Raw genomic sequence first — 24,016 nt, forward strand, 5'->3', positions numbered from 1 at the left:
TGGTAGAAGGAGTACACATCCTGGAAACCTTGAGGTTGCCCTTGACAGGACTGAGGCGAAACCCACAGAGCTGGGCAGCCCCCTCCAGACCACCTGTCCCTGGGCTCCATGGATTCTCATAGTGCCGTGGGCTCCCGGTGCAATTTACACTCTTCTTCCTCCCATCCTTTCCACCTTATCACAAGAGCTGGCAGAGACCAGTCTCAAGAAGAGCTACATTGAGTGCTGAGTATGCCACTCTCTCCAAAAGCCTGTAAGAATCAACACCTCCATGCTTCTCATTCCCGCATACCTCAGTCATGAGCTGAAGCCCAAGACTCTAGCTCATCTCCCATCCCCTGGATTCTCATAGCTCTAGATGCCCACAAGCTCTGTGTACTCCCCAATCTGATTTAAGCTCTTGTCTGTCCCCATCTCCGAACCTTTCCAGGGTGTCCTCTAGAACTCAGGGACTGTCATTACTAAATTCTTCTGTATCTTCTCCAAGCATTTGCTTCTCTTTCTTGCCCTGATGGAAACCAGGCTGACTCCTAGGATCAATGGTAATTCTTTTTCCTCCCCACCTGGTACCATTCTCTTGAAGGTGGGCTAAGTGCCCTTCTTGTCCCTCCCTTACAATGTCCAGCCCACTGTCCTCTCCACTCCCTACCATCCAGCCCCCACCCCCTCCTCAGCTCCTTTGAGGTGCCTGCCATGAGGCTATACAGCCTACCACCCTTCCTTATGTTATTTATTCTCCTCCTGGTGATGTCCACTCTTCATGGAACATTTTCATACCTTTCTTTCTCTTTGCCACCATTCTGTTGTCACTCTTAGTAATTTTAATATCCTCATACACAATACATCCAACATTTAGCCTCTCAGTTCTGTGACTGCCTCAATCCAATAGTCCTGTCTTTTACACCTCCCTAAGTCACTCATGCCATGATCATATCCTAATCCTCATCACTGCCAATATAGAACCATCTCCAAAGTCTCAGGTTTACCACCAGCATTTCATGTTTTTCCAATATACTCTTTCTGGTATCCTTATTCCAATAATCCTTTGATCCCACTGTGGCCTTTGACAATACTGCCTTTTCACTGTCCATCAACCCCTGAAGAGCTTCAGTTTCCTTTTTACCTAGGTTACATTTCATTATAATTACTCCCTTGCATTTATTCTCGCATCTCCAGCACCTATGCCCTCCATCATATTTGCCTAGCAAAACACTAACCTTAGTTAAAGTCTATTTTCTGACTCCGTTGAGATTGCAACTGAACATCTGAGCATGGCTTGAGAAAAGCATGTAAGGGTGCTGTCTGGTCTCATGTTAAATTTATGATTTCCGTTGTTGTTTGGCAGTTCCTTTGTATTTCCCTAGCAGATTCCCTCTGTAGATGACTATGTCACAGCTTCTCCTCTATGCTCATGCTTCCAGTGTCCCTTCCCTCCTCCTCATTATTCAGCAGATAATTCTTCTCATTTTACTAAGAAACTAAAACCAATTACAAGAGAACTTTAATCAGGCAGTGAATTAGAGCCAAAACTGCTCTAATCATGGGCACCAATGACCTCCCTAAGGCCAAATCTGATAGACAATTTACAATCTTCATCTTATAAGAGCATGTGAAACAGGTGATTACTGTTTCTTCCTCAAGAATCTTTCTTCTTGGCATTTACAATACTATACTTTTCATTGCTGTTTGTGTTCTTCTACCTCCCAGCATCTCCTTCACAGTATCCTTTGCTGGATTCTTCTCATCTTTCTGACCCATAAATGATGGAACGACCTAGGTTTTGTTCTTGGATCCCTTCTCTATCTTCACTTCACTCTCTCGGTGACCTGACCTAGTACCACCTATATGTAGACAACTCCCAAATGGTATCTCCAATCCCAACCTCTTCCTTGGACCTCAGATGTTCTTTCCACATCTGTACTTAGTTGTCTATCAGGCATCTCTCATCCAAGTCCAAACTCAATTCTTTCTTCTACTCCCTTTACCTAAATCTGTTCCTCCCTCAGTGTCCCTCATCTCTGTAAATGCTGCCTTCAAAACCTGAAGTCATCCTTCACTCCACTCATTCTCTCTACCACCCCACATTTAATCTATTATATCCTGTCAGCTTTACCTATCATGCAAATTCAGAATTTGACCACTCCTTACTATTTCCAACTTTCCACCTTAGTCTAAGCCACCATCACCCGATGCCTGATCTGCAGCAATGCCTTCTACAACTCTCTCATCCTTTAAAAACATGCTCCTGCATTCAAAATCCACCAACGGTCCCTGTCTTGCTCGAAATAAAAGCCCAAGTCCTCATCATGGCCCACAAGTCCTGTAAGATCTGGCCCCTGGCTAGCTCTCTGAGCAGTCCCCTGTCACTGTCCCCCTTGTTCACTGCCCTTCACTGCCTTGCTGGTTTGAACACCAAACTTGCTCCCACCTCAAGGCTTTTGAGCTTGCCCTTCCTTCTTCCGGAAATGCTCTTCCTTCATAGATTGATAGCTCTCTTCATAGCTCAAGTGTAACCTCCTCAGAGAAACCATCATGAGCATTTTAACTAAAAAAAGCAGCCTCTACCTTTCTGTAGCCCCGTAAAGTAATTTACTTCAATTTTTTTCTATGATGTTACTTGCTGGCATAACATTACCTACCGATCTATGTGTATACAGAATTAACTGTACGAGAAATTTTAAGAAATGACCATTCAACAAACTGAAAATGATATCTTACGAAGGCAGTTTTGAGATTTAGCCAACTAGAAAATATGTTGCTGAAGATAAGTGCTACCTCAAAGTATGCTCACAGATTAGTGCTGGCCCATGGATTCTTTAAGTGTAAAATTAGATAAAGAGCTTGCATCAGAATGCTAATCAACATACTGCTTCCTTCATTGAGAAAGTCTTTACTCTGAAAAAGACATGATCTAAACAGTGTGCTTAGTGACAATTGATTTACATGCTCGTGCCAGCTCCTTATCTTATTGCAGACCAGTTACAAAGGGTTTACTGACCAGTATTCTGAGAAACACTGATTCTTATCTTCTAAGCCTCCTATTTCCCTAGTTCCTTCCCTGGGTTTTTAAAACTATTTTTTTTAAATCTCTCAACATACTTGGAGACAAATAGATGTGCTAAAGATGTGCTTTCCTGATCCCATCACACACATATACGTATGATGTGCACCTTAATGAAAAGTTTGGAATGTATGCATGAGTGATGTGCATCAAGGGTGATAAGAGAAGACAGACATAAAGAAGACAAGATAGATTTTCTATTGAGAATCACATGGCAAAAAACCATCATGCTGCAATGTACATGACATAATAATTTGACAAATCAGGTGGACTGGGAAAAAACAAAAGTGTTCTCTACTCTTATAAGCATCCTTAAGATCACAGATCAACTTTCTCCCTCTCATTATGTCTCCCCAGAGGGATGTGCTCTACAAAATCTTCATCTGTTGACACACATGGCATTTACCCTCTCCCTACAGAGGATACAATGCACACAAAACAGGCAGAAATTCTGCCTTCAAGGAAATTATATTCTAGTGGAGGAAACAAAGAAAAACAACCAGAATTGTTTTAAAATCTCAACTCTGTATCTTTGGGAGTGATATCAGTGACCACACTGGGTGTTCAGATTACATGGCATGAAAACAGGGTGGGTAAGCCCAGCAAACTACTTCAGGATTAATGAGAGATGAGATAAAATAAAACGCTTACTGCAGCATCCTCTTCAGAAACACAAACGTTCTTTTTTACTTAAAAAGTTTACCATTACTCCCAAGCAAACATACAACTGCTCAAAATTCATTTTTTTAATTATAAATACCTTTTCCTCCAAGAAATACAAAGACTTGAATGGCTTTTAAGTAGTTTCCTAAAGAAGCTAAAATTTAAATGTCTTAATTTTAAAAATGTTAAATAGAATTCTTTAATGAGATTTTAACAAGATACTCTCTTTGCCCTTCTGTCCCCAAAGAACACCACCTGTTCCTCTGACCTTTGACACAGGCAGGTAGCATTTGGACAAGCCAGTCACTAATTTAAACTATCTGCTTTGCATTAGCTGAAAGAAAAAAACTCTAGACTCGACAGGAAAATCTTTCAAACTTCAAAAACTGTGTCACTTAATTAAATTAGGCTTCCTAAATAGAATTGATCTTCTAATCCATACTTGTAAATATGCTGCTGCTGCTCTAGGGCAAAATGCTTTTTGAAATTCTTCCTGAAATAACCAGATTGTGCTGAACAATTTTTAAGCCGTGGCTGAGGTCCATTTCCAGCTGTCGCTGCCCTCCTGCTTTAAAGTGGGTTCCAAGGAGTCCCCCCCGGGCTTCCTAAGCGGCCACCTCGGGGCTGGTGAGGGCCCAGGCTGCTTGCACTGGAATCACTGGTTTTTAAAATGCAGATTTTCAGGTCTCAACCCTGGTGACATGATCCAGAAACCACCCTGGAGGCCAAACTGAGGAGTATGGATTTTATCCAGAAAACCCTGTAGAGCCACTGAAAATTTTGAAGCAGAAGCATTGCATCATCAGAATTATTGAAATGAAGTGTGGAAGGATGATCAGAGGGGAAGTCAAACCCAAGAAGAGGAGAGCATTTGGGAAATTCTGTAGGGATTCCAAGTCGGAGGGAGGGAAGCATAAAGATTTGGGATAATGTTTTAGGAGGCAGAACTTAGAGAACTTGGTGACTAATTGGATGTGATAGGTGCTGAGTAAACATAAATAGTCGGAGCTGAAAATGCCTTCTATGCTTTGGCTTGGGTTACTGAATTTAAGGGAATAAATGGGGGTGGAAGAGGGAAGAAAGGAAAACCAGATGAGAAACAACTCCATAAACTTATTATGTGCTTAGAGGTTTCCCCTTCTTCTAGAAAAAGGATAGCTGAGCAGTGTCTGCAGTCAAGACAATGAGAGTTCTCAAATAAAAGTTTTCGGGAATGGTCTGACTCGGTAAGAAACAGGATAGAAACCCCAATTCATTATTCTCTCTGCTCCTACAAACCTATTTTTAGAAAACTAGGAAAGTGAGAAAAGATGTATTTTAAAGGACGTTCATCCAGCATTGTTTGTAATAGTGAGAAATTGGGAACAAACTATGTGTCAACTCAAGAAGATTCATTAAACACATTGTGGGCACATTTATACACTGGAATGCTATGTTACATTTAATAATGAAATCAATGAACTACATGTTTTGATGTAAAAAGAGGTGAGAAAAGATCACAGAACAGTTTAGATGGTGTGGTACCACACACACACAGACACAGAAAAACATCTGAGGACATATAGACCAAAATGTTAACAGTGTTTTCCTTTGTGTGGATGGACTATAGACATTTTTCTTTGCTAATGCCTACACTTTCTAATCCCCACCCATAAACTTGGATTAGATCTATATAAGACATATATTTTTTAATTGGAAGAAAAAAAAACAAACTACCATCAAAGCTTTCATAACAAAATCTGTTTGTCACTTTACACATCTGGTGTCCAAAGCACCTATGTCTCTGATTTGCACTGCAGGAGACTTGCAGCCCAGGCTGCTGCTCCAGAGTCAACTCTGAACTGAGTAAGGGACAGTTCCTATGTCTGAGAGAAGTGACAGAGGAAGAGGGTCTAAGGGGCCCCTCTGCACGTCTGCTGAGTACTACGTGTTAAGTTCTCACATGATGCTGGATTGTGGGAAAGTTGTAATCTGACTGATTACCTTAACTCTTTCCCTTCACCCTAAAATGCAAACTAAAATGCTCCTAAAGTCACACCTTAATGCTACATCTGTGATTGACAGAAAGTTCTACGAAGACCCTTCCTAGATACTCTGAGCACTAATCTTATATTTGTATCTTCTGCCTTGTGTTACAGCTATTTTTGTATGTTTGCTATATACCCTATTAAACTGCAGGCTCCTAGAAGAAAGAATTTATGTCCAATTGAGGTTTGCATTCCTTAGAGTGGCAAAAGTTTGCATATATTAGGTATTCAATACTCAGGAGGAGAATTATTGATGTTCCTTGTATAAGGCCCAATGGAATATGTTCTATTTAGAATTTAGTACTAAAGTTTCTTCCTTTAAGAACTGATATCCTTTATAATTAATTGGATTATAAAATCCATCATTTTTCTTTTTTTTCTCTCCAGCTCTAAGGAAACACATTTTCAATTTTCAATCCCTTTAGCACACCCCACAGTTTTTAAATATATTTACTTCATTCTCCCTCTACATGGTCATGAGCTCTGAATGGACCAATTAATAAGCACCACAGATGTGTTATTAGATGGAACAAAAATGCAAAGATCTTAATCATAAGTAGTTTACTAATAAGTAATTAAGGCAAGATTTAAAACAAAATTTTCAAAAATGAGAAATACAGAATTTCCGATGCTTGGTCACCTGGCTTGCCTATTCCTGCCCTCTTTGCCAGCCACGAGCCCCAGCACATTCTCATCCCAGCTGGGCCCCAGCCACCGGCCCATGGGATGTGCCTCAAACACACCTCCTCAGGGCTTTCAGGAGCTTTCTTGGCCCGAAACACTCTTTCCCAAGCTCTTGGTGTGGCCACTTTTCTCAGCATTCAGCTTTCCTAGAGACATCTTACCAAAACATTAGCTAGAGACCCTATGTGGTGGCCTGGCCACCTCTGATTTCTTTATGGCTCCAGCCACTCCTGTACTCATGCATTGCTTGGTGCCTGGCTGCCTCCCTCTCGGGCTCCTGGAGAACCGGCGCCTTGTCTGTCTTATTCACTGATGTATCCCAGTGCCTAGAAGAGGGCCTGACCCAGTATAGACATTGAATAAATATTTGTTCCATCAAAGAAGGAATGAATAATGAAAGGCATCCCTCTCCCCCCAATCCCCCCCCACCCCCTTGGGTTGTAAAAAAGAAATGTTCTCTCCCCAGAAGACTGACTGTTTTTCAAACTCTTTCTGGAGCTGTCAGAGGTGGCTGCTTAGGGCAGAAGATGGGGTAGCACTGGGAAAAAAAGCTCCTTGGGGAATCTCCAAGATGTCCAACCTTGTTCCCACGAGAAAGTTCCACTTTCATGTGCTTTACATGTAGGGTTCTACTCTGTTTAAAATAAGGGTTCTGCAGCTGAAATACAACATAAAAAACAATGATCAACATAAATGATATGCCCACAAAAGAATCCTTTCTCTAGTTAGCACTGGAAAAGGAAACAAGTTTCTATTAAAAAAAAAAAAAAAAACTAATCCCAATCACTACATGTTGCAGTGCAAAGATGACAGTGAAAGAAGGTTCAGTCGCAACTGAAGCCCACTGAAGCCATCATTCCCTCTGCCTTACACAGCAGATCATTAACATTTCTCGGAAGCAGCACATTTGCCTGTCTGATAAACCATAACTGGAACCAGGCATATCTACCCACATGAGGATACTGGGCTAATAAACACATACTGCTGGATAGAATGCTTATATTTTGGTGACTTAATCCCCCCCCCCATACAGAATGCCTTCAAAGCAAACCTCTGAAGGGAAAAATGAATCCTCTTCATTTATTTTTAAACTCTGCCAAATCATCTCAGGCAGGCAAGAGAAAGGAATAGAGGAAAGTGCTCAGTGTAATAGAGCCATATTTTTCTGCAGCTCCCTCATTAATTTTCAGGACCTCTGACTGCCTTCCTTTCAGAAAGCAACTCCATTCAAATCTTACATTATCTTGCCTCTTTTCAGCCCTTCATTATTGCAGAAGTCATGCTTCGGTGGCATTCTGCCAACATGAGTCTTAATGTCACTTTTATGTGCCCTAACTGCATACCTTGGAAACCATTTGTAAAATGTGAATCAGAGCTGAATCTATGGGTCAGCTTGAAGGTTATTTATATTTGGAATCATTTGCATAGCACTGAATATTAGGACCACAGGTTTTAAAGCGAGGCCCCAGAAAACTCAATCCATACATACTGTTCCCCAGTTAATGCTGTTTCATATGATAAGGACACTCCTATCCAGGGCGGAAGCAGCAATGAAAACTACTGGTCTGTGGTTCCACAACAAGAGGGCTCTTTCCTCTCTCAATCAGTAATGCAGACAAATCTGTTCCCGACAACTTTACATGTAAATGACAAAATGATACATTATTTGGGTAATTTTTGATATTAATATGAAGTCTCCTCTCCCATGCATATTTGATTAATATCGAGTACCATCAACAAATCGAATTAATGTGTCATTTGACAGTCCAGAGGAAGCGGCAAAAAGAGTACAGAAGAAATAATGAAAGAAACTTTTACCATGAAACAAATTACTCTACAAAAGGGACCAGAATAGAATGGGGGCCAGTTTTATTTGTGACCCATTAACCATCCGGAAAACAAGAGAAGCAGCATGTTGATGAGATCAGCAGGCTGTTCCAAATGGAGTGGCTGTCTGGGAACTCTAGAGAGAAAATCTAAGGTATGGAGGATGTTAAGAAATATGAATGCAGAATAATAAAGCAACATTGCCCAAGTATAACTCGCTTGTTTGTAATTCATATTCCCATATATGGATAGGTAGGTAGCATTAGGAATAAAAGTAGCAGCTAGAGTTCTCACAGGTTTTCACTGCAGGAAATTAACACAAACACCTCTGGTCTTAGTTCTTCTTGTGAATTAATATTGAGTTTGTTTACAAGAGTTTCCTTCTTTTTCACATTGCTTCTCTTTTTCTAAAACATACAGGGATGTATAACCTAGGCCAGTAGATCTCAGAATTGTATGTTTTAATCATTGGAGCTGCTTGCTATAAAAGAATTTGTATTTCTTGGCCACACTCCCGAGGAAGAGACCAGCGGCATGTGTTATTAATGAGTGCCCCACTTAGCCTGGCATCAGTTTAGTCAAGGCTTTGGGGATAGGTCATTAGGAGATCTGTGAATTCGCCACTAGGGGGAGTGTTGGCCAAACTTCGTGCTTCTGGCGAAGGGTGGATGCTGATCGCTTCCAGAAGCTTAGACTCAGGAGAGGAGGGAGAGGAAAGAAGTCATTGTCCCTGAGTGGGGAATTCCAAAAGGTGTTATTGGTAGGGATTCAGGTATCTGGCAATGGAGAATGGACTTCTTAGGGATTAATGACAACAAACAAACAAAAAGCCAAAAAAAAAAAAACCCAACAAATAAGTAAATGGGGACACCAAAGACTCAGGTTTTGGAAAGGGAAAGTGTCCTGGCTAATATCCGCCCACTCCACCTCTCACCTACCCCTCTTTCAAAGAAATGGAAAGTATTTGAACCACCCAGTGAAAGTTGGGATTTTGTGGCATCCTCAGTATTGATATATTACATATGCTTTTGAATATGGTTTTCCTGTTAAATATTGTTCTATTCTTTTCATGTTAAAATTTCGCCTTTTATTTTAGTGATTTTATTGTCTAATTATAAAAAGATTACAACCTATTTGAAGAATATTTGGAAGACACCCAAAAAATACAAAGAAGATAAAAATCACTTGTTATTCCTACACTCAAACAACATTGTGGTGTCATCTTTCAGAATTATTTCAAAGTTTATAATTATAGATTTTTTCATAGATTAAATCATTCTACCTGTGTTAGAAACATTAATATCATCAGCACTCTCCCACAACATTAGACTTCCTAAACTCCATAACCCTCAAATACTAAATAGTATCTTCCTCATTTCTGATTTCCTTATGTTAGACTGCTTGATTTGGAATAACAGGATCAAAGGTCATAGATATTTAATATTCTTGATATATATTACCATTTTTTAAGAAGAGTGTTAATGTAAACCTCAATAAGCAAAGTATGAGAAATTGCTTTATTAGTGATTTATATAGTTTCATTCAAAATTTATTCACATGAAGCCTGCGTTTATTTTCTTTGTGCATGCACAAGTGTCTGTTTATGTATTGACAGAGCTTTATCAAGCATATTGGTAAAATGCCTTCAATCATATTCATTAATAATGAATCACCTCTATGCCTGTTTTCATATCATTATAATTTGATTAATTTGTGTTTTCTCTGTATTTTATTTGATAAATGTGTCAATGGTTTATCTGCATCGGTTTATTTACTAGATGTAGTTTTTGGATGTATTATTTATTCTATTATTTCTTTATTTTCTAGTTTATTGTTTTTTCATTAATCTTTCTTTTTGCAATCTTTAAGTTCCTTTGTTATTTTCTAAAGAGTTAAATCCCTGTTCCATTTATTTTCATTCTTTCTATAAAAATAATGATTTAAAAGAATGATTTTTGGGCTATAAATATACCATTTGAAGACAGCTTTGGCTGTGTCCGACAAGTTTGGGACACATGTTTTCATTGTCATCATTTTCTAAATAGCCTCAAATAGTAGTCTGATTTCCTTTTTGATTCAATAATTCTTTAGAATCCTGTTAGTTTTCAGGATTTAGTGAGGTTATTTTGGCAACGTAAGTGATACTTTTTTTATCTTGCACAAATAGTTGAAAAGAAGGCATACCAGTTCATTACATACCTATTAGTCAACACTTATTAATCATATTATTAATAAAGTACTCTATGTATTTGTTTTAAACATAATACAGTAATAATGCAATGATGTTTCATTATTGATGTGTTTTTGTCCATTTTTGCATTTTTAGCTTTTTCTTTATATTTTGATTATATTGATATGCTCTGCATAGAGATTCATGATTACTCTATTTTTATTATGGTTTGAACTTTTTAAGTCATAAAATGACTCTCTTTGCCCCATTTAAAGTTTTTTTTTGGCTCAATTTCTTCCTTGATGTACATATTGCCATTTCTATTTTATTTCCTTTTCTTTTCTTGTAGACTTTTTAAAAAAATAATTTATTTTTGCTTGTTTTGTGAGTACTCTGTGATTGCATATTATTTTTCAAGCCCATCTAAGAGCTTTACCTTTTCACAGGAAGTTTAACTCAGTATTATGGCCACAATGGGTAGTCCTTTTCCCCCTTTATCTCTTTTCTAATTCTATGCTTTCAGTGGTTGTTCTTGGTAGAGTGTGTTTGTTCTTTTTTATTATCATTAATTTTATCTACACACATTCCATATCCACCAAACATATACACCCCTTTCTCCCTACCCCTTCTCCCAGCAACCCTTAATCTACCTTCTGTCTATGGATTTGCTATATAAGTGACATCTATGATATTTGTCCTTACATGTCTTGCTTATTTTATCATGTGCTCTGTTTAAACACACTTGCATAAGCCACTTGTAATTCTGGTTTAGAACGTTTGGGGTGATATTGAGTCTGGGTCTCTTGATTTTTAAAACACTCAACAAGACTTACAATGTGCAACAAAGGATGAGGATCACTGCTTTAAATATTTCCAAAACAAACTCTAAGTTATATTTCTTTAACAATTAAAGTCAAGAGTAAAAATGTTCTCTTTGAGACCTCCTTTATTCGCTTTCCTGTCACTGATACTGTAAGGGGTTTTGTTTTTATTAATGCTTTTTCAAGATGAATACTTTTAAAGAATTCACTTTGATGATTAAATCAACATTATTACAAAAGTCAATGCAGAGTGGTAGTAAAAATATGTACAGAAGAATATCATATTAAAAATAAAACGTCCTCTTCTGGATTCCCTGTCTCATCTGCTAGCATTACTCACTCTTGACATCAGGGGTCGTATACCATACATCATCCTACAATCTTCTTTGTTCAATGACAAATATTTCTTGGCCATCTTTCCATGTCAAATACATATAAATGTACTTCACTTTGAATAATAAATTGACATTATCATAATTTACTTAGCCAGTTGCCACCAGATAGCAGATATGGTGACCTGATTTGGGTGGGAAGTGCAGTGCTAGCCAACGTGGAAATTTTTCCAAAGGTGTTACCTAAAGAACAGAGGCCTAGCCTGTATTCTCCTCGAGGGCTTACTAATCTGTTTTTAATAGCTAATATTTATTTAACGGAATAATATTTACAATATTCTGTTTTTAACTACCTTGTAAGCTTGTCACTGTTTTCTAAGATCCCTGAGAGCAAAAGCTGGACGTCTCCTCTTTGGATTCCTCTCATTTACTAGTAAGTGTCACTTGATAAACACTTTGTTGAATCAATGCATATCAATGACGAGGCAAAAAGACCACACTTCTACTACTCTTCTGACACAATTGCTAAATAGACATTTTCCTGTTTTCTGTTTTCCTGAACACAAGAACAAAGGCAAACAAAACATCGAGCTATTCAAGTACGTGGTTAAAGAAATGTCAGAGCTAGTCCCTCGATCTGGAATTACTCTTCCAGAACTCTGCCCGTGGGAGCAGAAGCAGCAGCTGCCACTCAGAAGGCTGTGGATGCCCAGAGTAAGGCTGCCCGTGTGAGGAGACCCCCAGGATGAGGCCACCTGGCCATCCCTGCCCCCTTCTGCCCAGTGGAGCTGGATGCCAGGACGAGGTCACCATTCCTTCCAGCTGTCACTGCCTGGAGAGGCATTTTCAACTTGAAAGGAGCTTGAAAAGGTGCACGGAGAGGTCTTCTCCGGCAAAGAATGAAAGACCTAAAAATACTGTTTTACCAGATGCTGTCTAAGAGGATATGATAATTATCTAGGAGCACTTAACAGGCCTTAGCACAAAGGTGAGGCACAAACTGTTGAAGGTGCTTTCTGGAAGTGTGAGAAAGTCTTGGCAGGTAGTGGTAATTAAATTAAATTGAGAAAAATTACATTTCAGCTGGGGATCTAGGGAAAACTCCCTTCCAGAGAGGTCTTTTAAACAAGCCAGAAGAATCCCAAGGGATACGCTTAAGTTGTTTAGAGTCGAACTGGGCCAGTTATTTGAGATTCCAGTGGTTCAGAAAAGCAATATTACCAAGAGATCCAAGCCGGCCATTATTTACCCACCGAATTCACTCTTTGAAATGTGTTTGATCAGCTGTGCCTGGCCCTTTGTGACTAGTTGTATTTGTCCAAAGGCTAATTAGCTCGAAGGGTAAAAAGATCAATGAGTTAATCCATAATCTTGAGTGACTGAGGTAATCGAACTGCCAACTGGTGCCAGAGCAGGTCTTTTTTTCCTTTTTTTTTAAGGATTAATAAGGCATGCTAGCTGTTCTTAAATATTAACTTTTCCAAGAACAAGACGGAGTAAAACATGAGAAAAGACAATAAGAGTTTTCTTTTAAAGCCCCCTTCAAACATCTATATGGTAATTTCACAAATAAAACTTCTAGAATTCCAGAGTAGACTGCAGGGGTGTAGTTGCTGGGTGATTCCTGGGTCTGGGGTGGTTTTAGGCAGAGGGTGCTCTTTATGGTTCTCCCTCAAAATGGCCTGATGGACCATACCAGGCAGTGATTTTTTTTTTTTAATTAGCTATAATAAATGTAAAAATCACTGAGCTTTGGAAAGTCCACTAACAGAACCTATATTTTTGAGTGCTTTTAGATTACACCAGGTCAACGCAGCTGGAGCAGGGGACAGGCTCTTGGCAGTTGCCAGTTCAACCTAATAAACCCCAACCTTCCGCCTCCCAGGAAGGCTCTGCTGTTATTGTCTTTTCCCCCTAGTTGGCTGAGAGACCAGTCAAAGTAGGGAGCCCTGAAGAATTTTTCTAACGGTATGACTGAGCCCACACACTGACCATGTCCTCTTAGGGTCCCAAGTTCGCATCAGCTACCCCTTCCTTCTCTGAGAACAGCCCGAGTGAGGTATTCTCAAGGTACCTGACTTGCTCCAGAAGCAACAGGCTCCCTGCCTAACATTAGGATGGTTTGGAACTTTGTAAAACCACATCTGTGATCCTGTCTTCTATGGCAGGGGTCTTCTGACTTCCTATTTTTTCTTTTTTTTAAATCCATGTAGTCCCTCATACATTTTAAGCTGACAGTTGAAATTTTTCATCAAAGTTGAAATAGTTGCGAAATGTATAGTTTTCCACGTATTATAATATGGACATTAAATAAAGCTATTATTTACTTCTTTTAAATGTATCCTTGGAGGTACATACGATCATGATGTGATACTCCAAGTTACTCATTTAAAAATAAATGAATGATCTCTTATATAGCTGGAAATTACACAGTATCATTCTTCTTTTGAATGGGGTTGGCAAACTTATCAGGCAAAAGGCCAAATCTTAAGTATTTTAGGCTTTGCAGGCCATGGAGTTGCTGTTACAACCACTCAACTCTGCTGTTGTAGCACCAAAATAGCCATTGAAAATTGTAACAAATGGGCATGGGTGTGTTTCAATAAAATTTTACTGACAAGAACAAGCAGTGGGCTGGATTTTACTCATGGGCCATTGTTTGCCAAGAACTCAAATTTCCATTCTACTTCCCATTTTTCCTATTCTACTCATACAGAATTGTATTGTAATAGACTTGTGCTTGTGAGTCAACTATTATCCTGTCATCCTTCTCTGAAACAAAAACATATATATACTAAAATCTAATTTAAAAAAACATTTCCTGTGAACAGAAGGCTCTAAATATTAAAACGTTTCTTCTAGATTGTGTTTCACTTTACAATTCTTAGTAGCATAATTGTTAAACTGATTAAAACATAACTATATTACAAATTTTGAAAATATTTAACACACAGAATTATTAAACACGAGAAAATTTCACTGAGACTGCATTTCTAAACGGGATGGAAACCCATTTGTGGCTCCTTGATTAAAGGATTTATCATCTGGACCTTTGGCTGTCAGTGAAGGTTTTTGCACTTGGGGGCAGTGGACCATACTAAGATTTGACAGAAGTGAGAAGAAGTCTTTCTTTTGTCAAGAGGGAAAAGGGTGGTGAGGAAAGGGGAGGTGGGAAAACCACAGGCACCTTCTCAAGCGGATCAATTTGAGTGGATATGTGGAAACTGAGCACCTGAAAATGGACTGCCTTGAAACTAACCATGCCTTCAGGGGAATGAACACCCTGGGGTGAAGCTTACTTTTCTAGAATGTCAGCTGTAAGTCAACATACAGGTGGTGAAGCTGAAATGCAAGCACTAGGCTTGAGTACAGAGAACTTGGGCCCTGGAATCAGACAGACCTGGATGTGAATTTCAGTTCTGTCACTCACCAATCGGCTAATAAGCTAACTCTCTCTGTCTCTGCTTCCTGATCTGTAAATATGAAGTGCCTGGCACACAGAGGGCACCATTCCTATAGCCACCAGTTAAGGGTTTCTGTAACTGACACTGCTTCCATCCTGAAGCAAGGGCAAATGATACCAGGGACAGGAGAGAGACAGATGGGAACCCACAGTTGGTGTGATTAATGTATAGTTCCCTACTGGGCTCATATTTTGGGCTAGGAGATCATTTTTTTTTTTTTTTCAATCAACTGTCATTTATTTGTACCTTTAGGAATACCTCTCCCAGGTTCCATGTAACTGCAACAGGGCTAGATTATCCTAGTTGCAAAGTCATTCTCCCTTGACAATTCTCACAATTTAGAAAACTTTGATAAAGCAGAATCATTTGTTTCACACAGATTTCATCTTACAGATTGCTTTGCAAAACCAGGATCATACCCAGCTCTTGAGTTTGCTTTTAGGGTTCAGTTTTTTCTTAGGTGTTCCATTTTCAACTCTGTGTTAGTGAAACCAAGTAAAGAAGTGGGCTGAGGGGAAGGAATACAGAAGACAAGGGCAGTCATTGGCTAACTTCTCACTAATTACTTGAAAACAACTCTTATGACAGCCCAGTTTTGGAAAGTGGATATTTCTTCTTTGTGTGAAGGGGTATGCAAATGAATTCATTGGTGAAGGCATGAATGAATTAGTGAATATATAAACATGTGTGGTGAGTTGGATGTTTTCCTTTCCACTGCGTCCATATTCTGGGAAATTCCAACTTTGAGGTTAACGATTGCCTGAGAAATAAATCAGTCTTCATACAGGTTAATCCACAGACGTTCATAACTTGTACTCCCAGGGTCTAGAATGGTACCAGATATACGCTAGACATTCAGTAAATATTGGTGTTGAATAAAAAAGAGAGCCAAGGGAAAGTGAACTTTGTCATTAACTGTGGCATATTAGCAACTTAATTAACTTCCCTGAGCCTCACAATCTTCCCCTCTAATACCTGGTGTGGCTAGCTCAGAGTTGGCAAGCATCTGACCTGCATGCTGCTCCTCTACGCTCCCTGCCAGTAGCCCACCGAGCTCAGATGGAAAGCCCCAGGCAGCCACAACCAAAGGATCTTAGTTGTCATGAGATTGAATCTCTTTGACACCCCAAGACTTAGGTTTCTTGAAGATCTAGACTGCTATGGATGGGTTCATTGTAAATGGAAAGCCAGGAATAACAAAGGAATAAGTTACCCTGTTTTAGTCTCCTTCCTTGGCTGCTCAAGCAAATACCGTGCAATGGTTTGGCTTAAACAATAGGAATTTATTTGCTGATGGTTGTTAGGCTAACAGAAAGTTCAAATCAAGCCATCATCAAAGTGATGCTTTCTTCCCAAAGACTGTGGCGTTCTGGCGTTGGCTGCTGGTGATCCTTGGTCCTTAGCTTGTCACAAGGCAAGGCACATGGTGGTGTCTTCTGGTCTCTCCCTTCTCTTCCGGGTTCTGCTGATGTTCAGTTTCTGGCTGCTCCCTTTGTGGCTTTCTCTCTCCCTCTGTCTGAATTTCAATTTGCTTTTAAAGGACTCCAATAATAGGATTAAGATCCATCCTGATTGAGGTGGGTCACACCTTAACTGAAGTAAATCTCATCGAAAGGTCCTACTTACAATGTGTTTATGCCCACAGGAATGGGGTAAGTTGAAGAACATGTTTTTCTGGGGTACACATAGCTCCAAACCACCATACACCCCTTCTCCTCTCGACAGTATTCATGATTCAGGGATCTGATGTTTATGGTGGGGGAAGAGAGCTACTGAGAAGCAGTTGGGTGCCTATATCTAGAAGAGCCAAAAATTTACACATTTTTCAAAGCTGACACTATTCCTTCAAGAAGAAGAGAGACAAAGTTGGAGTCGGATGGCTAAGGTTCAGCTATCCAGAAAGATTCATGGGCCATCTGCAGAGACCACTAATTTCTTAACTTACCAATGTAAAAGTCACCAATTATTTATGGCAGGTCACAGCCTTCCCAAAAGCTGCAAAGCATCTGCCTAGAAGTACAATACATTTGATCTTGACTGGCTTCCAAAATCAAGAAGTACACATCATAGTCCTGGAGAGTCTGGGACTCTGGCACCGGAAAAGTGTTTCCAATTATTCCTCCTCAATAAACAAGGGTGTGCTATTAGGGGATATTTAGATTTGACGTCATAATAGTAATGCCTTATGAAAGGTTCAATCTACAAAGCACTTGGGATATATTAATTCAGTTGATCTTTGAACATTTCTATGAGTCAGGCTGAGCGGATATTATCTACGTTTTATCCATGAGAAAAAAATAGTGACGCTAGAGAGGTAATGTGGAGAGACCTGCATCTCACTTGGAAGCTGAGCTGGGACTCAACTTCAGGCTGTGGGCTCTGCTTGCAATACTCCTTTCTCTTTCGTGGGGCTTCAGCACTGGGAGAGCCATGTGGTTTCTGAGGACTTAGGAGAGGGATCCGGGAAGGGTTCTAGTGCGCCTTGGCCTGGCGCTCTGATGGCCAGTCCAGTTAGAGAACCTTCCATAGCAAAAGAGCTGAACAAGACATTCTACAAGATATGAAAAATGAATGGCTTCTCACTCCTAGGTATAAACCCAAGAGAATTGAAAACAGGGACTCAAACAGATATTTGTACACCAGTGTTCATAACAGTGTTATTCACAATAGCCAAAAGGTGGAAGCAACCCAAGGGCCCATCATAGGTGAATAAACAAAACGTGGTATATCCATACAATGGAATACTGTTCCGCCATACAATGGAATACTGTTCCGCCATAAAAAAGGAATGGCGTGCTGATGCATGCAACAACATGGACGAACCTAGAAAGCATTATGCTAAGTGAAAGAAGCCAGTGGAATCACTGCACGATTCTACTTACATGCACTTGTATGAATGATCAAGAATAACAAATTCATAGAGACAGACAGTAGGTCAGAGGTTACCAGGGGCCGGGAAGAAGGGATTGGGTTATTACTTAACAGGTACAGAGTTTCTATTTGGGGTGGTGAAAAAGTTTTGGTATGGATGGTGGTGATGGCAGCACAGCATTGTAAATGTAATTTACATCACTGAATTGTGCACTTAAAATTGTTAAAATGGCAATTTTTATGTTAACATATAAGTTACTACAATATATATTTTTTATCATTCTACCCCAGGATAATACTACTTTCCCCTTGCATAGCACATTACAGTTTACCACACACTTACACTCACATCATTTATTTCATTTTCATTCTTCAACAGCCCTGCGAGGAATGTATTTTTACTTCCACTTTTACAGATGAGGAAACTAAGGTTTGCAGAGGCTAAGTGGTCCATCACTCATTTTTCTGGAAAATTTAGAGAGAACGGAGGATTCTACAAAGTGGTTCTGCAGAGACATTTAAGCCTGGCTCATAGAATCTAGACTGGGGCTTTTTGCACCTTGAACCCTACCACTCTCTAAAGCTGGAAGGGTGTGGCCCTGCTACCACGATCGTGGACATTAGGAAAGAGTGTTAATGAATTGTACCAACATACTCCCAAAATCTGAGGTTCATATTGAATCTTCAACATTAAGTAGTCTAGAGCAAGGTGGCAGAATCAGTGTTGGTGGCTTTCAAACCAGTTACTGCTTTGATAACACTCTTGTTATACAATAAAGCTGAAATGCAGACTTCATGGTGTTGTGGCCGTTAGACCACCAAGAGTGGGCTCCAGCTTGCCTGTTGGGACTTGGGACCTGGCTGGCCTTGGCTAGAGATGATTTACCCCAAGGGCCCTGACTTTGGCTGCCAGTAGGAAGGCCTGGGTTCCAACAGCTGATGGGTGCTTCTTTCCAGCAAGGCAAATGGATGTTAGAACCACCCCAGATGCTATCTTAAATGTTCAGCTGTAAGCATTCCAAGAGAGTTGGAATGAAACTTTATTTCATTATGCTTCCAGGTCTGGGAATGATGCCAGAGAACTGCTCTCCTTGACAGGTTTCTTGTCACTTAGCTCAAAGGAAAAGAAAAGTGAGCTCCCGAAGTGCCAGGCTGCAGGCCTCCTTGTTGGATTTCAACACTTCTGTGGAACAGCTGAGCAAGAAGATCAGCAGAGAACTGTCACTCCCTTATCACTAGAACCCTGCAAAACTGACTGGTAAGTCCCTGTATGTTTCTTTACAAAGTCTGACACAAGGTACAGAGCTGAGAAAAGGACATAGGAGAGAGATAAGAAATCAGTTTCAGCCATAAACCAATTCTGATGGCTTGGTAGTGGCTAACAGTGCTATGTTAAGAAGGATTCTGAGGCTTTACATGGGTATAGTGGGAAATATTGTTTTGATCACAGAACATGGGCCCTAGATGGTAGATTGCTAGAAGGCTTGAAGTGTATATGGCCTAGGAAATCCTCAAGTACAAACACCTCTTGAACCATGTGGAGATGCTGAGGGGCACCAAGGTTATATAACTTGCAAAATTTAGTTGCTAAACTAGAGACAAACATCCAAGGTCTTAATTTCTAGATTACTTCTTTGGCATCCATACAAATACTTTTCTTGTGCAGGATTTAGAACTTCACAGGTTGCTTGAAATAAGATAGCAAATTAGAGGACTTCAGAATTCTGTGATAATTCAAAGATATGTATTACAATGATATTTCACTTCTCTAAGGCACAGCTATTTCAAGGTATCTTTACACCAATTGGAATCTCAAACCACTTCTTTCCATTCGTGAATGAGAACATCAGTCCTTGGCATGGCCAAATATCAGATATGCAAAGAAAGTCATCTTGTTCTTAAGTTCAACCCCTGCATATGGTTTAATCTACTTGGTCTGTTAGTACTGCATCAATGAAGAAGGGTAAGTCATGCTATGAAAAGAAAGAAGTTGCAAAGAATCTACATAATTTAATCTAACAAGCAGTTGTTGAGTGCTTATGTGTATAAGGCATTCTCCTTGGGAATTCTGTCCAACATGCAGGAAATGGGAATGGTTGGACCCAAAGACATCCCTGTCATTAGAGATGCTATTCAACTATTAGATGCTTGTGCATGGAATTTTTAAAAATTCTCCATCCTTTGTGGAATTTCTAGAAGAACTCTTTGTTAAAGGAAGGTTTAAGGAGACAAAGCTAAGAGTGAGCTTTCTCCTTCTACTTGCCACTTGGGGAGGGGATAAATAGGAAAATATCCGATGTAGAAGGTAAGGATTTTTTGGTTTGTTTTTTGATGTTATTCCTTTCTTCTTTTATTTTTTATTAGAGAATTTGTAGGTTTACAGAAGGATCATGCAGAAAATACAGAATTCCCATACACCAGCCCCTATTTTTAACATTTTGCATTAGTGTGGTTGAAGATAAGGATTTTAAGACCAAATTAATTGAAAGAACTACTCAGTCGATGTTTTCCACATTGCACAGAATTGTATAAGATCACGGTGATTAAATCATTCATTAGCCTTAATTTATAGGTGTTTTCATAAAGAATTTTCTCTTTGCAGCAGAGTTAGCTTCTTCAACTACAATTTCCTTAACTTATGATGAAAATTAAGCCTGTGTTCCCTGAACATCTGAGAAGTGAGGGAGGTGGTCCCATTACACAGTGAGTGACAGGGCCAAAATATTTGGGGACTGAAAAGTGCCACAGATGGAGGAGGGGTGCCTTCCTGCAGGAAATGGCACACCTTGTAATTCCCCCAGGAAAACAGGGTAGTGAAGAACCTGAGAGTTACCTATGCATTGAGTTTGCTCTGAGTGACAGGTAATGGCAAAGTTTGGAAAAGACTAATGTTCTTTTTCTCCATTTGCTACAAGGCTGAGTCCTCCAGGTATGTCACAGAGGTAAAAGAGATAAAGCTCTCAGGGCACGAGGGATGTAGCTGGGGAGTAACGGCATCTGTGTTAGTCAAGTTCTTTGGGCCCCTAGTGCTGCGAGGTCCACGAATGGCCTCTAACCACACATGGCTATCGAACCCCTGTAACAAGTGACCTGTGTGATTTTGCAATTGAATTTTAAATTTTATTAATTTAAATTTAAAAACAGATGCTCAATTCAGCTATTGGAAAACTTTTAAGTACACCTGGAAGAGTTTGGGTATGGAATCTACTTTTTCAACTGTAGATTTTTATGAACTCTAGATACAGATTTTCTATGAAATTTTAGCATTCAAATTGAGATGGGCTGGTAAGTGTGAAATACACATCAGATTTCAAAGACTTAACATGAAAAACAGAATGTAAAGTATCTCAATTTCATAATGTGAAAACAATAAGAACTTGCCATTTCTTGCTGGGTAAACATGGACAAGTTCCTTAAATATTTTGGCAACTTGATTTCCTCATTTATAAAACACAGTACTTAATACTTTTATATATGTTACATAGCATACATTTCATATATTTTATATTATATACTATATATACACTGTAATATGCCAAATTACACATATGGCATATATATTTAAATATACTATAATATATATTATACCATAATATTGTATAAAAATAGTCCTTGTATCGTTATTATGAGAATTAAATGAGTTATTACATATACATAAAAGTGTATGAGTAGTGCTTGGCATGTAATAAATGCTCAAGAAATATTAACTTATTTTGTGATTGATTTTTTTTTCCATCTCCTGGGAGAATGTAGGAATTTTATCACTCAAACTCAATTTATCATTCAAATATTTAATTTCAGTGATTGGGATTCAACATGCTTATGTTCCATTGGACCTATATCCCTGCAACTCTGATATGAACTTGAACATGGAAGGGAATTAATTTTACTTTATCTTTACATTTATCTTTCAACTAGGCTCTGCCTCCTACAAATGCCAGGAGGAGGCAGTGGGGAAGAGGCTTCTCTTTCAGGAATGAACAGAACATTAATTAATCAAGGGCACAATTAATTCGGAGATCTGAAACGGCACTTTCATTTCAATTCTCATAACTCTAGTTTCAACAATCCTCCAAGCTCAGGAGTGAGAAAATCACCATGTTTTTTAGAATCATTTCCAAGATTTCTTCTTTTGAGCCTGAAGTGGGAATGCCCAGGACCTCAGGAATAGGGCAAGCATTGAAGCCATTTGAATAAAGGAGCAGATGATGGACTTCAGGCATAATAAATGCTCGGCTATTCCTCTAGGACAGGGAGCCTCCTTTGCCCTGCAATGATTTGTCATCAAAGTGTTATGTGGTTATGCATAAATGTATTTTCTTGGAGGCGAGGGGGAGGCTCTTTCAAATTCTTAAAGAGCACCATGATCCAAAAATAGGTTAAGAATGACTGTTTTAGATTTTTAAAAATATATTTTAACTGCTTCCATAAAAGGCTGGTTTCTTAGCTCATTCTTGCCAACAGGTGCCAGCACTTCACTCATGTAAACTGACACCAGTGGGGGAGAGAAAGGACCAAGAGAGGATGAAGGGTGGTTCTACTGGGATGACTATCACTTAGTGCACATCTACTAGACACTAGACTGCCTCTAAATTGTGGAGGCCTCCAGGAGCAAGAGGCAGCAGCGAGATGGAACGTGCACACATGTGCCTCCGATCAGGGAACGCCTCAATATATCAGACCATCCTGCACCGCTTGAGATCAGAGGCCAGCCAACCTCTCTAGAAAGACCTTCAGCTAAGGAACAGGTCACTGACCTGGTCTAACAATCAGATTTTCCTCATGCACTGTAACCTAGGCTGTGAAAACTCTGTCCTACTGCAGCACCAGCTCACTTCTTCTGTGGACACAGAATACGGTCTCTCTTGAGAGACAGTCGTCCTGGGGAGTCTTCTACTGGTGAACCCTTCCTAGCTCTTTTGTTGCATCACAGATGCCATTTAGGCCACAACAAATTCTATTCTAGGGCCTTATGAAGACCCCCAACACTCTTCTCTGTCAAAAGAACATTTCCTTTATAAGCGCAAGCCCTAGATGTCTTCTGTAAGACTATTACAAGTGCATTTTTTTCATGAACCAGATGATAATACTTTTTTTTCTCTTTTCCTCTCACTTATTTGAACCCAAGTGGATGGTAAAATAGAAGACACCGAGTCTGCTTATCTCTGTTCCCTGCACAGAATATTGGAAATCACATTTTTTAAAAGCAACATCAAAATAAACAGAGATTCTGGAGAGAGGCTCTTAGCAGAGATGGAAGCCACAAGTTCAGCTCCCACTCTTGATGCCCAAGCTGAAGGCAATACCCTCCTCTCCACGTAAGGACAGGCTGTAACTCTTCTGGAATCCTACACTGTGCTTGGGGTCTGTCTTGCCACATATATTTTTAAGTTGTGGCTAGAAGGGTGCTCAAAAGCAGAGTTTCCCCTTCTCTGTGGTGCCCCTCCATTGCCGGCTTACAGCACTGCCGTCTTATTCTTCCTGATTCTGCCCGATGAAATTGAAAATTTCATCATCAGTGTCAGCAAATTAAACCACAGGGAGCAGAGTAATAGCTCAGAACATCCTTTCCTTGGCAAAGAGCCAATTCTTAAATATAACTTTGTAAACCCTCTCATGTTTTCAGAGACTCAAAAGGATGCCAGAGTCATTTCCTGGCATGGTTTTGACTGCTAAAATCTTTCTGACTGCACTTTAACTCTTCTTTGCAATTAATTCAAAACAGAAGAACATATTTCAATTTGGAGACTGGTTTCATAAAGAAGGAAGGGACACAACCTAGCTCAGATGCACATTTCCCAAGCAGAGAGCAGCAGCGCATGGTAAAGAGATGCTTCTTTCCATGGCTGGGGGTCTGAAGAAGTGTTTGACAGACCATTGTAATAAATTTCTCTCTTCACAATGCAAATACTAGCTCACGGCTCCAAGTCTGCACCTTTCTCTCCCTTCCCAGCAATGCAGAGGGTTGACTCTTGTTAATTTGGTTTTAAAAGCACCTTCTTTTGAAACAGAGCCACATCCAGGGAGATAAAGCAAAACCCCACTCCTCACACTAATCTAGACAAACCAATATTCCAGTATAATAGACAACTATAA

At 39.6% G+C, this 24,016-nt stretch overlaps 1 protein-coding gene across 5 annotated transcripts in view; it reads right to left on the reverse strand.

Annotated features, from left to right (window-relative positions):
- The window catches only part of ELMO1 (engulfment and cell motility 1), a 548,078-nt gene that overhangs the window by 116,754 nt on the left and 407,308 nt on the right, over positions 1 to 24,016 (reverse strand). The window lies entirely within an intron of this gene.

The sequence above is a fragment of the Choloepus didactylus genome, chromosome 5, assembly GCF_015220235.1.
Source record: "Choloepus didactylus isolate mChoDid1 chromosome 5, mChoDid1.pri, whole genome shotgun sequence".
Classification (NCBI taxonomy): Eukaryota; Metazoa; Chordata; class Mammalia; order Pilosa; family Megalonychidae; genus Choloepus; species Choloepus didactylus.